This window comes from Fragaria vesca, linkage group LG3 (assembly GCF_000184155.1).
Source record: "Fragaria vesca subsp. vesca linkage group LG3, FraVesHawaii_1.0, whole genome shotgun sequence".
Taxonomy (NCBI): Eukaryota; Viridiplantae; Streptophyta; class Magnoliopsida; order Rosales; family Rosaceae; genus Fragaria; species Fragaria vesca.
Window position 1 is genome coordinate 10,772,842 of NC_020493.1, and position 11,579 is coordinate 10,784,420.

Genomic DNA, 11,579 nt, shown 5'->3' on the forward strand with positions numbered 1-11,579 from the left:
ATCTCTTATTGGAAGGGCCCTCATATATATATATATGTGTGTGTGTGTGTATGTCTCAACAATGGCTTATGCAGAATTGTCTCAGTGACTCGGTGTCATGCATCACCGATTTCTTTCTTTCTTCATAACAGAACAAGAAAGCTCTGGAGTCATTCAGTGCCGCAGATATGGAATCAACTTTACAATTTACCGGGAACATAAATATTGAGGGAGCTGTGTTTCAAAGGTGTATGCCTCGTCATATAATTTTGCCAGGTTGTATGTACTTGAGCTTTACGTGGTTTCTAGCTCTCATTAAACAAAAAGAATAATAATAATTAAAAAAAGAAAAGATAAAAAGCTTTTTAAGTGAAACTTGCAAGTTTTTTTATCCAAAAAAAAAAAAACTTGCAAGGTTTTCTCCAAACACTGTGTGCGTCCATGATCGAAACAAACTGCGACTTCTATGAGTGTGTGCATAAAGGAAACGCAGTAGTTTTGATTTTATAGCTGTAGAAGCAGCATGTCAATCATTTGGGTAGCTTTGAAGTCATGTGAGACAACTGCATTTCCATTTGTTATCTCTGTTTAGTGGTTATGACGTTTATTCTCATCATAACTGGGAGGTTGGTTGGATATCTAGAATCATATGTTCTTATTATGAACTTATTTTGATTTAGACACGTCTGTGGTTACCGAATATCCAGCCAATTTAATTTCTGTGACCGCTAAAGTAAGCTCATTGGTTTGCAGATCTGCGTCTGATTTGCTTAGAAAGTTGAGTACAGATTGTATTGTCATGCAAAGCCACCTTGTGAGTTTATAATGAACTTTGTTATCTATGCCTGTAGGCACTGTCTTGAATAATCAATAAATTATCTGTTTTTTTATATTTTTATTCAAAGGTACCCTTTATTTTTTGGTAAAAGAAGGTAACCCACTATCAAACATATATCATTGCTTTTTGTTTTTGTTTGTTCTTGAATAGAGTCTGAGAAAGTTTAGATTGTCTCGTTACGATGCTGAGCTGTAGTCTATCATTTGACAAAGATTGATGAGAATAACTTGATTCTTATATCATGACATTGCTGAATATTTTTTTGAGTTGAGCCAGGATTTCCGTCGCTTCTGCTTTTCTGTGCATTTTGATTTTGGTGCTGCTTTAACAAAACGTTAGTTTCCTAACGTAACTTGAGTATAAATGATTCAATGCAACAGTATGGTATGTCACCATAGAGGTTGCCAGAGAACCAAGATCTGTCTTGACAACAGTACAAATGAAGATGATAAGGTAATGGATCTTGTTACACTTTTTCAAATCAATTCCGAAATTTCTTCTTTTCCATAAGGAATTCTAATTCTTGTAGCACTACTACCAGGTCTATCTCTCCACGGTACATGCATACCACTATCCTGTGACTGTTTTCCAATGGCGTCCGGAGGTATTACTATGATGTTGTTAAGTCTTTTGATTATATGTTACTATTATTTTAAGTCTTTAACCAGCAATAGCACAACAAAACACTGTTTACAAGCAGAAACATCTTGAGGTTCTTATTTCTACAAGTGTCTTCATGGATATCTCTCATGTCTTATTGTGGAATTTAACCCAAAAGATCATCTTTTCTACTAACAATTGCTACATGGCTACATTTGTATACTAGAATCTGCTCAATTAATTATTTTCATACAGGCAGTAATGTTTTTGCATTGCAACAGTAATTGGATGAACCCTGCAGATTAAGTGAAGAATATTAGACTGACTAGTCTTTGTTTTAGAAACCCCGGGTTCTTGTCTTATGTTTCTGTAAGTAACATATTACATATTGGAGAGTTTCCAATGCCTCTATCCATTTCATATATGATGCAGAGAAATGCTTTTGAATGGGGGTTACAGATGATTCCGCACTCACTGAAGATGCCACTCAAGTGACTCAGCAAATTGCAAACTGTTTGGTCAGGACGTCAGGTTGGGCCTTATCTTATCCTTTAAGTGAATTACTATGTTCAACATCGAGATGTTGCAACTCTCTGTAGGAAGGGGGAAGCCATATGCAACAATTATCGGAAGATGTTGAAATATAGGTTTAGAAAAGTCAATAGGTTGTTGATCGAGTTCAAACTGAATATGTTCCAGAGCAATAGCCGAGTTAAACAATGACATTTATCCAGATTTCAAGCAAATCTTCAAAAAATTCATTCAAGGACGCGCCTGGTATTGGGGAGGGAAAAAAAAATGATGTATCCATCATACTCAACAAGACTCGAATTCAGAAGAGGATCGATGATCAACAAAAACAAGAATAGTGTTTCAAACAAGAAGAAATAGCGAATGAAGATGAGCATTGCGCCACTGAAACATGTGTGCAAGGCCTGATGTTGAGGTATGAGACACAACTGCAGATGATCCTAAGTTGCTGGTGTTTCTGAAAGCATACTGGAACACTGTACCGGTGCCAAGGTAATGAAGGCATTGCAGCCAGAAGAGAAATTACTTGCAGGAAAAGGAAGATATGATCCTCCACCATCATATCCAAATCTGAAAATCCTGGGGCTAAATGCTCCTATCCCCGGGGAAGCTAACTTTGGTTACCATCCGGGGGGCTGGGGAAAGCCTCCTTTTAATGAATCGGGCCTGATCATGAGGAAGAGCCGGTTGGGGTGAGTTGGAGAAAAAGAAGAGGAGGAAGGAGAGGAAGAGAAACAGAAAGATTAGAGGATGATATGGAAATTGTAGATAGCTTTTCAGGTGGTGGAACTGATCGGACAATACCTGACGTGGAAGCAGAGAAAAGAAACAGGTGAAAGGCTTTTGTACCAAGTACTTGAAGAGAAGGAAGAAATAATTGCTGCCAAGACAATAGAGCAGAAATGAAGTGGATCGGATGTGACTACTACTACCTGAAGAGTTGGATGTTATTGAAAATGTGTTACCTGAAAATCAACATACCAGGGAGTTGGAGAAGCTGTGTCGTCAGCCGGAGGATTTTAGTGACCTGGTTGCAGAGGATGCTGAGAAGAAGAGAAGCGTAAGATGCAGGAAAAGGACGCCAAATCAAACAAGAAGTTCAACCCTAGCCTAGTTACAAGTTGTATAGCAAGAAACACTACAAATGAATCCATGTACGTTTTTCCTATGTATGGAAGTATGGAACTAATTATAATGCAAGTACGTACGTAACTCCAAGACCGAAAAATAAAGTCACCATATTTAATCACAAAATTCAGCCAAAAAGGTTTTGGAATCCTACTCACCGAAGGTTTCATCTGCAACTTTCTGGGAGTGGACTGTTGGCACCCTCATGAGATCCCGAACTGATAGGACATGTTAAATACTTAAATCAAAATTTACGTTACTAAAGAAAGGAAAGAATGAGTGTGGGTTGTAAACCAATTAAGGAGTGCAAATTTTAATTCCCATGGCAACAAAAAATAATCACATTCCTAGTATGTTTAGAATAATCACCTTCTTAGTATGTTTAGAGTAAAAGATCCTACGTTCCTAACTAAATTAGAACTAGCAGGGAATCCTTGTTAGTATATATCTTGTGCTTACTAATGCAATATCTTCTTAGTATATCTTGTGCTTTATAGTCGATATAAAGCACGGTTTGTCGGAGAGGAGCGCACATATGGAGAAGCCAATGCATGGATCACCAAGCGTGCCTTACCTTCCACTCGATGTACTCGCCAAAATACTTGCAGAACTTCCTATCAAATCCTTGTTGCGAGTGAGAGTTGTGTGCAAGTCATGGTGTTCCTTGGTCTCAAGTCAACAATTCGTCAAAAAGTATTCATCAAAAGTTACCACCAGCCCTTCAAGACTAATCATGAATCCGTTCGGCTTGGTTAACGATTTAACTTTCTGCCATCTTCATGATTCCATAGTAGTCCGTGAACGTTCAATCGATTTGGGGATCGAAAAATCCAACTATTGTGTCATGGGTTCTTGCGACGGTTTGGTATGCGTAAAAGAATGTAGCCATGGCATGATCATTCTCTGGAATCCAAGTACGAGAGGCTCCAAAATATTACCTTGTATTTCTGAAGTGGAAGAAGGGAAAGTACGGCGATGGAAGTATGGATTCGGTCATGACTGCAATAGTGACGACTACAAGGTGGTTACATTGAGTGATCTTAAAGAAAAAGCTCTCAATCCGAAAGGTTTCTGTAGTTATATAACCATGATGTACTCATTAAGAACAGACTCTTGGAAGAGGATTGGGGATTCACCAATTGGTTATGTGTTTATCGACGAGTGTGCTGCTTTTGTAAGTGGAGCTCTACATTGGGTGGCGGATCGACAACTAAGTGATACTAGGGTAATCATATCTCTTGATTTAACAACCGAGACATACATAGAATTGCCACAACCTGATTATGATTCTATACTCGCGGAAGTGGGGGCTTCAAGAGGATGCTTATGCTTGCTTGCTTGCGACAATGATGAATATTTTGATATCTGGGTGATGAATGAATATGGGGTGCGAGAGTCTTGGACCAAATCGATCAAACTCCCTTTTTTGTGGGGAGATAAAAATTGTCTTGGCTGCTTAAAACCGCTGACATGGTTTACCGATGAGAAGGGGGAAATTATCTTGAGTATAGCGGGGAATGTGGCTTCCTACAATGCAAACAGAAACTCAGTTAGGTATCTTTCGACTCAAAATGATGATTATATATGTCTCCCCCCTGGATATGTATTTTATGTAGAGAGCCTATTCTCACCCAATGCTTACAGTAGAGACAACAAGATTCGTCGACATCTCAATATCAATATCGTACAAGAAAAAATAGTAGTGAAAGATACATATGGAGCAACAAAAACCTGCTTCCCTTTGCAGATCCAGAATACGGATGATTCATTCAGCAGTATTGCTAAGACAGGAACAGTTGCTCTTCCGGGTTGAATGTGGGAATAAGTCATTATCTTATATATCCTGAACAGAACTGATGCATGTGTTAAGCCTAGACAGTTTAGGCTTAGCAGGAGCATTCATCTGATTTGTTGGGAAGTGTTCATCTGATTTGTTGGGAATTTTACCAGTAGCTAGCCTTTTCACAATTTAATGTAATAAACTTCTTTTTTTTCTTTTGAAAAAGAATAGTAGGTCACAAGATTTCACCTTCGGTTTCGGTATTATACTATGATTAATGAAAAAGTATTAAGTATCAAAAGATGGATAAATTTTGCACAAGAAATTAAAAAGGAACCAAGTATATTCTAGTCTAGTACCTCCTATGTTGACGTTCGCCACAAGCTCAGAATTCACTTTTTTTGGCTGTGGAGTCTTAGCTTTAATATATATCTTTCGGTAGCATCCAACAGCAACCATTGATCTTAATAACTGTCCTCCCTTGCTTAACATAGGCATTGTTCCACGGCATATTCAGTCGGGAGGTTAATTACTTAATATGACATCAACACCTGCAATTTCTGGAATTTCAGCCATGCTGGTTCCATTGTCACTGGGGATATTTCTTTCAAGTTTCAACTCCAACTGAACGCCTTCAAATTTCCAGGCTCATCATGCGGAAATGCATGGATAGTGCAGTTGTCATATGCATGGCAAAACCTGAATAAGGGCCCCTGTTTTGGCACGCAGACTTGTAATGGTGTACCCCATTCTACCTATTACCAAACCAACAACGCACTCTACCAAAGCTTTCTTACGAGTTCAGAACCGGTGTATAAAACTTATACTTTCTACTTCAGAATTCCCAATAAGCACAAATCTCTGAATGACTGCGAAACGACGGATCCTCAACCCACTTTGTACCCAGATACCCGCTGCATCCCGCCGCCTCGATCTGTTCATACTTTTGCCATTCTTCTCTTTTCTAACAGATTAGTACTGCAACGAACTTCGAAGAATGGAAGTAACAAGACGAGCTGCCCTAGGTGTTCAAAACCTTTGTTGGCATCTGTTTCTTTAGTTACCCTTTCAATAAAGTCATCTTCCTTTTCTTTGTCCTTGTAATTGAAACTAATGCAGGCATCAGCTCCAAGTTTCTTGTAGAACTCAACCTTGTCACTACCTGATTGTCATGATTTATATCCTTAAGTTAAGCATGCATGTAAAGAATGCAAAAATTAATTTTTTTTTTTTGATACAATGCAAAAATAATTTTGAGCTATAGCGTATTGGTAAATTATGCAAAACTTCGACTTACCAGCTTCGACTTATCTATTGTAATGTTAATGTTAGCGCCAAGAGTAATTTATGTTATCAAGGGTAAACTAGTCTCACATGCAACTATCTTCGACTTGAAACTATATGTCAAGCACGCCACTGGATACGCTAGAGCCAAATAATTCTACATAAGTTTATAGAGTTACTGCTAGTAACACAAACATTACTCAACCAATTAAAGAAAACTATGTAAAGGTAGAAGCATTCCTCTTTGTAGGAGTAACTTTACCTAACTCACTCAGTGATGTCACTGATGTGAACACATTTATTTAAAAAAATGAGCGGAATCTGACATGGAGAGGTAGGCAACGAGGAGAGGATTTCATTGAGATAGCCAGATAGGTGTGCCGCCTTATCGTCACTGGATAGAGCCACAGTGGAGTTACCGTTGATTTCACCGTCTTGGGTCGAGGAACAAAGTCTCGAGCCTATAAGATTTTGTGCAATCTGGTGCATCTCGGCCTTTATATTCTCTTTACCTCAATTAGACAACTTAGTTGAATCGACAATTCAGACTGCACATGCGTTAATCTTTATATTCCTTAGATGATTTTTCATAGTTCCAAAACTTAAGAAAATCATTACAATTTGTTCGGGTGTCTGAGAAATTCTCCACTCACAAATCTATGGCGTCACGTATTTTCTCATCAAACTCTTATCCTAAGGTTTTCACCTTATGGGTTGGTTGAACTAAAGGGGATTGACAAAAAGTAAAAAAAAAACACTAGTACGCGCCTCACACTCTCCAAAAGCAAAGGCTTTGTTGAGGATTGCATTTGTGCTCGTCCAGCTGCGCAACGACATTAGCGTAGGCCTCTGGCCTCGCCATCGCTTGTCGAGTGCGGTCGGACGAGTTGTTGGTATATAACGATGCTCCATTGACTAGTCAGGGATGCAAGGGTACATATTTTCTTGGTTTCAGACGATGGTGGTGGCAGCACAAGCGGAGGATTCGTGGTCGATGATGGTGATAGATCATCTTCGATCAAATCAAGCTACATGTATTGGTTGTCTAGCCCGATATGGTTTGTCGGGTTGTCGTCAAATCTCATTGGATCTCGCCGAAACTAAATGAGCACTCTTATAAAAGTTGGAAGATTGTTTCAACAATATTTAGTCGACAAAAATATATTGTGAGTGCTTTGTTCCAAAATTGGTGAGAACGCCTCCACGAAACCCTGACCAACCTTCGCCAGCGGTGGCTCTCCCAATGGTGGCTCAGCTGGAAGTGGCTCACCTGGTGGTGGCTTTCCCGACAGGGGCGGAGAAGACAGTCTCCGAGCTCAGGAACAATTTTATCGCCGACGTCAATCTCTTGGATTAGTAATACTGGATTTAGCTTTATTTTTTTGTTTGAGAATGTACGGTTTTAGAAACGCTTGTAGTTTTACTGGAATGAGCATTTTCCCTTTTGTTTTCACTTGATAATTAACCAAAGAGCCCATGGCTTTGTAAGGAACCGTATATCAAACAAATAAATTGAAAAAAAAAAAAACAATATATGGTTGATGCTTATAACAGAGCTAAAGTTAGCAAGTTTCTCTGCAACAGCTAAAATAATTATTTGCAACCTGTTCCAACGGCAATCGTAACCAAGTTACGCTCAAACTATGAAAACATACTTTCATCAAAGTTGAGAGATCCGAGTTCATTCACCACTCCATGTAAAATAGGTAAACATTTGTTTGTTTGAGCATTGATAGATTTGGCTTGACATATCGACTTAATGCCTTATTTTGTTTATGAGTTTCTTGGAATTAGTAAAATTCGTCACATTAATTGTTATCTTTCTACACACTCACTCTGTCTTCTACTCCATTTCAAGCCCAAATCTTAGATTTAGGTGGTCTTGGATGTTTGGTACTTTGTAGCTTTACCGGAGGTAGAAACTTTTTTATTTTTTTAAATTCTTGCTCTTGTGGTGTTCTTAACTTTGATTTTATTTTGTTTTCTTCAATTGTAGGTTGTTAGAGTTATGAGATGTTGGAAATTAATGTTATTTTGTTGCAATTTGATGATTTGTTTCTTGGGCACCATGTTGAGAACCATAACTCGAAAATTTCAGTATTTTTATTTGTTTTGGTTGTTCTTGTTTTTGTTTTAGTATTTAGTATTTCTAGGTTGTTTAGTGACAACTTTTTATATTGTAGCTTCAAAGTGGCTCAATATATTCCTAATGTCATTGTGTTTTGTTGTGGGCATTTAGGACCTCGCATTAATAATGTAGCTTGTATAGTTTTTTAAAAGGTAAAATATTGTAGTCGTTCTGATTTGAAGTCGACATCTGTTTAATCCTTATGGTTTTATTTCAATCTAAATAGTCTTTAAAGTCACGATTTTTCATCCAAATAGTCCTTATGGTTTTATTTTAATCTGAATAGTCCTTAAAGTCATGATTTTTCATCCAACTAGTCTTTATGGCCTTTAACTGAGAAAATGAATCTGAATGACTATTTGGATGAAAAATTATGATTTTAAGGACTATTCAGATTAAAATAAAACCACAAGGACTAAACAGATGTCGATTTCAATTCTTTTTTAAACTAGATCTTTAAGCTGTTGTTTTTTTAAGTTTGTTGATTGTTCTCTAAAAATATTCTCTATGTAATCTTACTTGTTTTAGGTATCGCACTCACCATTTCATTTAACCAATATGCTAAGAGCTAACACTAGAAAACGTAAGATTATTTCTTCCAGCTCCTCCCATCACTCATCTGAAGTGATTTACCTCGAACACAATGTTGATTTGGCTAATGAAGTCATCTATCATCATTTTAAGTATATTAGGTTTAATATTAAACATAAGTCACAACATGAGCGGCTAATTAGAGAGGTGAATGAGCAAAGGTTCACCACAATAATATATTGTCCATATTGCAATGACATTTTCATTCAACTGATTCAAAGCTTCCGAATTCTCAATACACTTAAAAAAAAAAAACAAACAAACTTGTTGTAATTATGAAAGTTGGTAAACACTATCCAATATAAAATTTAATAGAGAAATAACGAGGAAGACCTAAAGAAAACAAACTTCTTATAGTTACGAAAGTTGGTAAACACTATCCAATATAAAATTTAACAGAAAAATAGCGAGGAAGACCTAAAGAAAATGCAAATAAACTGCTCATCTCTACTACTATAAAGCCAAGCCCTCAAAAGCTTCACCAAATTGTGAACTTCCATAATTACCCTTAATGAACTAACTAACATAAATAAAAACAAGGACTATTATAGTATAAGCAAAATCAAAATCAAAACAAATTAAATAAATAAATAATCATAAAAACTACGGTTGATAGGTAAACTTATTTAACCTCTCACACATATCTTAGGTGATCGTGATTGTATTTTGCACGGATAGAAGACTAGTTAAGTATAATACTGAAATGAAAAACTTGATAGGTGATGTATTAAGTAAGGGGTGTGTATTTAAAATTTCTTTTATTTTATTTGTGACAAGTGGGAAAAAGTATTTTGGTGTGTAGAAGAAGCTTGAGTTTGTTTAGTTGTTTTGCTCTGGGCCTTTGGCCTCATTTGTACCCAAAAAAACAAAAAGAAGCTTGAGTTTGGAGATGAAAACAGGGAGCCAAGAGTTGCAGAGCTTTGCCCTAGAAGACGATGTTGCTGCTCCATCACCTTTCACCCCTATGCTTCCTCGACTCCATATCTAAAATTAGGAGAGACAGGTAGTGATAGAGAGCGGGGAGCCCCGCTTTCTACGTCTTCATCTTCTTCGCCTGCCTCTTCTCGATTCTCTTCTTCCCCTACGCCTCCGACACTGGCAGTACCAGTGGTGCCTCCGTCGATGTTTGACCACGGAGGCTCCCCCTCCACCTCGTATATATAATAGCGAGGAAGACCATGCATGCACTCTCTTTTGTTGGGATGAGTTATTGGAAGAAGCTAGACCACCTTGGTTACACTTTGGATGAGTTATATTTGAGGACAATGCATATTAGCCCTAATTTTAAGAATTTTATTCCTACCAACAAAATCAGATTTTAAAATTCCTAAGAGCCAACTTAAACAGAAAAAAGACAATTATACCCTTAATGATTTAAATAAACTACAATAAATCATTATAAAAACAATATAATGTCTATTTTAAAATAAATATCTATGATCAGATTCTTGCAACCGATGACCGTTGACCATGACTCCGGCGACCGTTGACCGGACTCCGGTGGCAGGATGTCTATTGAGGCCAGTAGGGGGGTCTATTGGGGTCAGTAGGGCCTCTTACTGTGGGCAGTAGGACCTCCTACTAGGGGCAGTATGACCGTTGAACTTAAATGTGTGCTTCAATCCCTTATAACATGTCCCTATTGGGGTCAGTAGAACCTCCTATTAAGGTCAGTAAGACCTCCTATTGGGAGTAATATGACCCTTGAACTTAACTGTATGTTTCAGTCACTTATGACATGTCCCTACTAGAGGTAGTATGACCACCTATTAGGGTCAGTACGTAGAACCTCCTATTGGGGTTAGTATGACCCTTGAATTTAATTGTGTGCTTCAGTCACTTGTAACAGGTCCCTATTGGGGGCAAGTATGATCATCTATTGGGGTCAGTAGGACCTCCTATTGGGGGCAATATACATGAAAAATGGTATATAGGGGAATATATGGTTTCTCGGACACCTATTGGGGCTAGTATAACCCTGAATCCAAATCCAAATTCAATAATCAACAATCAAATCAAGGGCATGAACCGTTAATCCATAATCACAGATTCATAATCCATTCATCCAAACAAAACACCACTTGAGTTACTCAACCCGAAAATCCACCTAATCTGAAACTCATAACAAAACAACAATTTCACAACAAAAATATAGGCATAATCAAAACCTACAGATCCCTAATCAAAATCTCACAATGAAACTAAAACAAAACAATTTCAGGTATCTTCTTCAACTTATTATCTCTCAGCACCAATTCCTGCACACAATTCCATCACTCAATTTCAAATTCATCTCACACACACAAAAAAAGTTGTATACAAAATTTGATTGAGTACGAACCTCGAGGCCGGAGAGCGCGATCCAGGCAGAGATCGGCTCAACGGCGGCGTCTTCGAAGAGGTTCTGGTGGAAGGAGAGCTTGGTGAGGTTGGAGAGGATGGGTTTAGCTCGGTGAAAATCGGCGGTAACTCGACCAAGTTGAGGTCGTGGAGTTGGCAGCTGATGAGATCGAGGACGATGGAGGATGAGTCACCGTCATCCTTGGCCGTCGAATCGTTGTGATTCGGTGGTAGTGGTTTAGCGAGCTTGGACCGGTTCCAGATCAAGATGGAGAAGCCGATCTAGGACACGGTGAACGACAACAAGTTCAGGGACTTCATCGACGATGGCGAGGAAGACGACTGGACATCCGTCTGGATTTGGAAGCAGCTCCAGGAGA

At 38.2% G+C, this 11,579-nt stretch overlaps 1 non-coding gene and 1 pseudogene across 2 annotated transcripts in view; both read left to right on the forward strand.

Annotated features, from left to right (window-relative positions):
- The window catches only part of LOC101292394, a 1,325,780-nt pseudogene that overhangs the window by 1,205,354 nt on the left and 108,847 nt on the right, over window positions 1-11,579 (forward strand). Inside the window, exons 214-217 of the transcript XR_184374.1 lie at window positions 1,094-1,151; window positions 1,198-1,270; window positions 2,933-3,008; window positions 3,555-4,630. The product of XR_184374.1 is annotated as an uncharacterized LOC101292394 (transcript). The remainder of the gene's footprint in view (window positions 1-1,093; window positions 1,152-1,197; window positions 1,271-2,932; window positions 3,009-3,554; window positions 4,631-11,579) is intronic.
- On the forward strand, window positions 1,384-2,831 carry LOC101313778. Its single transcript, XR_184227.1, has 2 exons — window positions 1,384-1,421; window positions 1,850-2,831. It is a non-coding gene; the product is annotated as an uncharacterized LOC101313778 (transcript).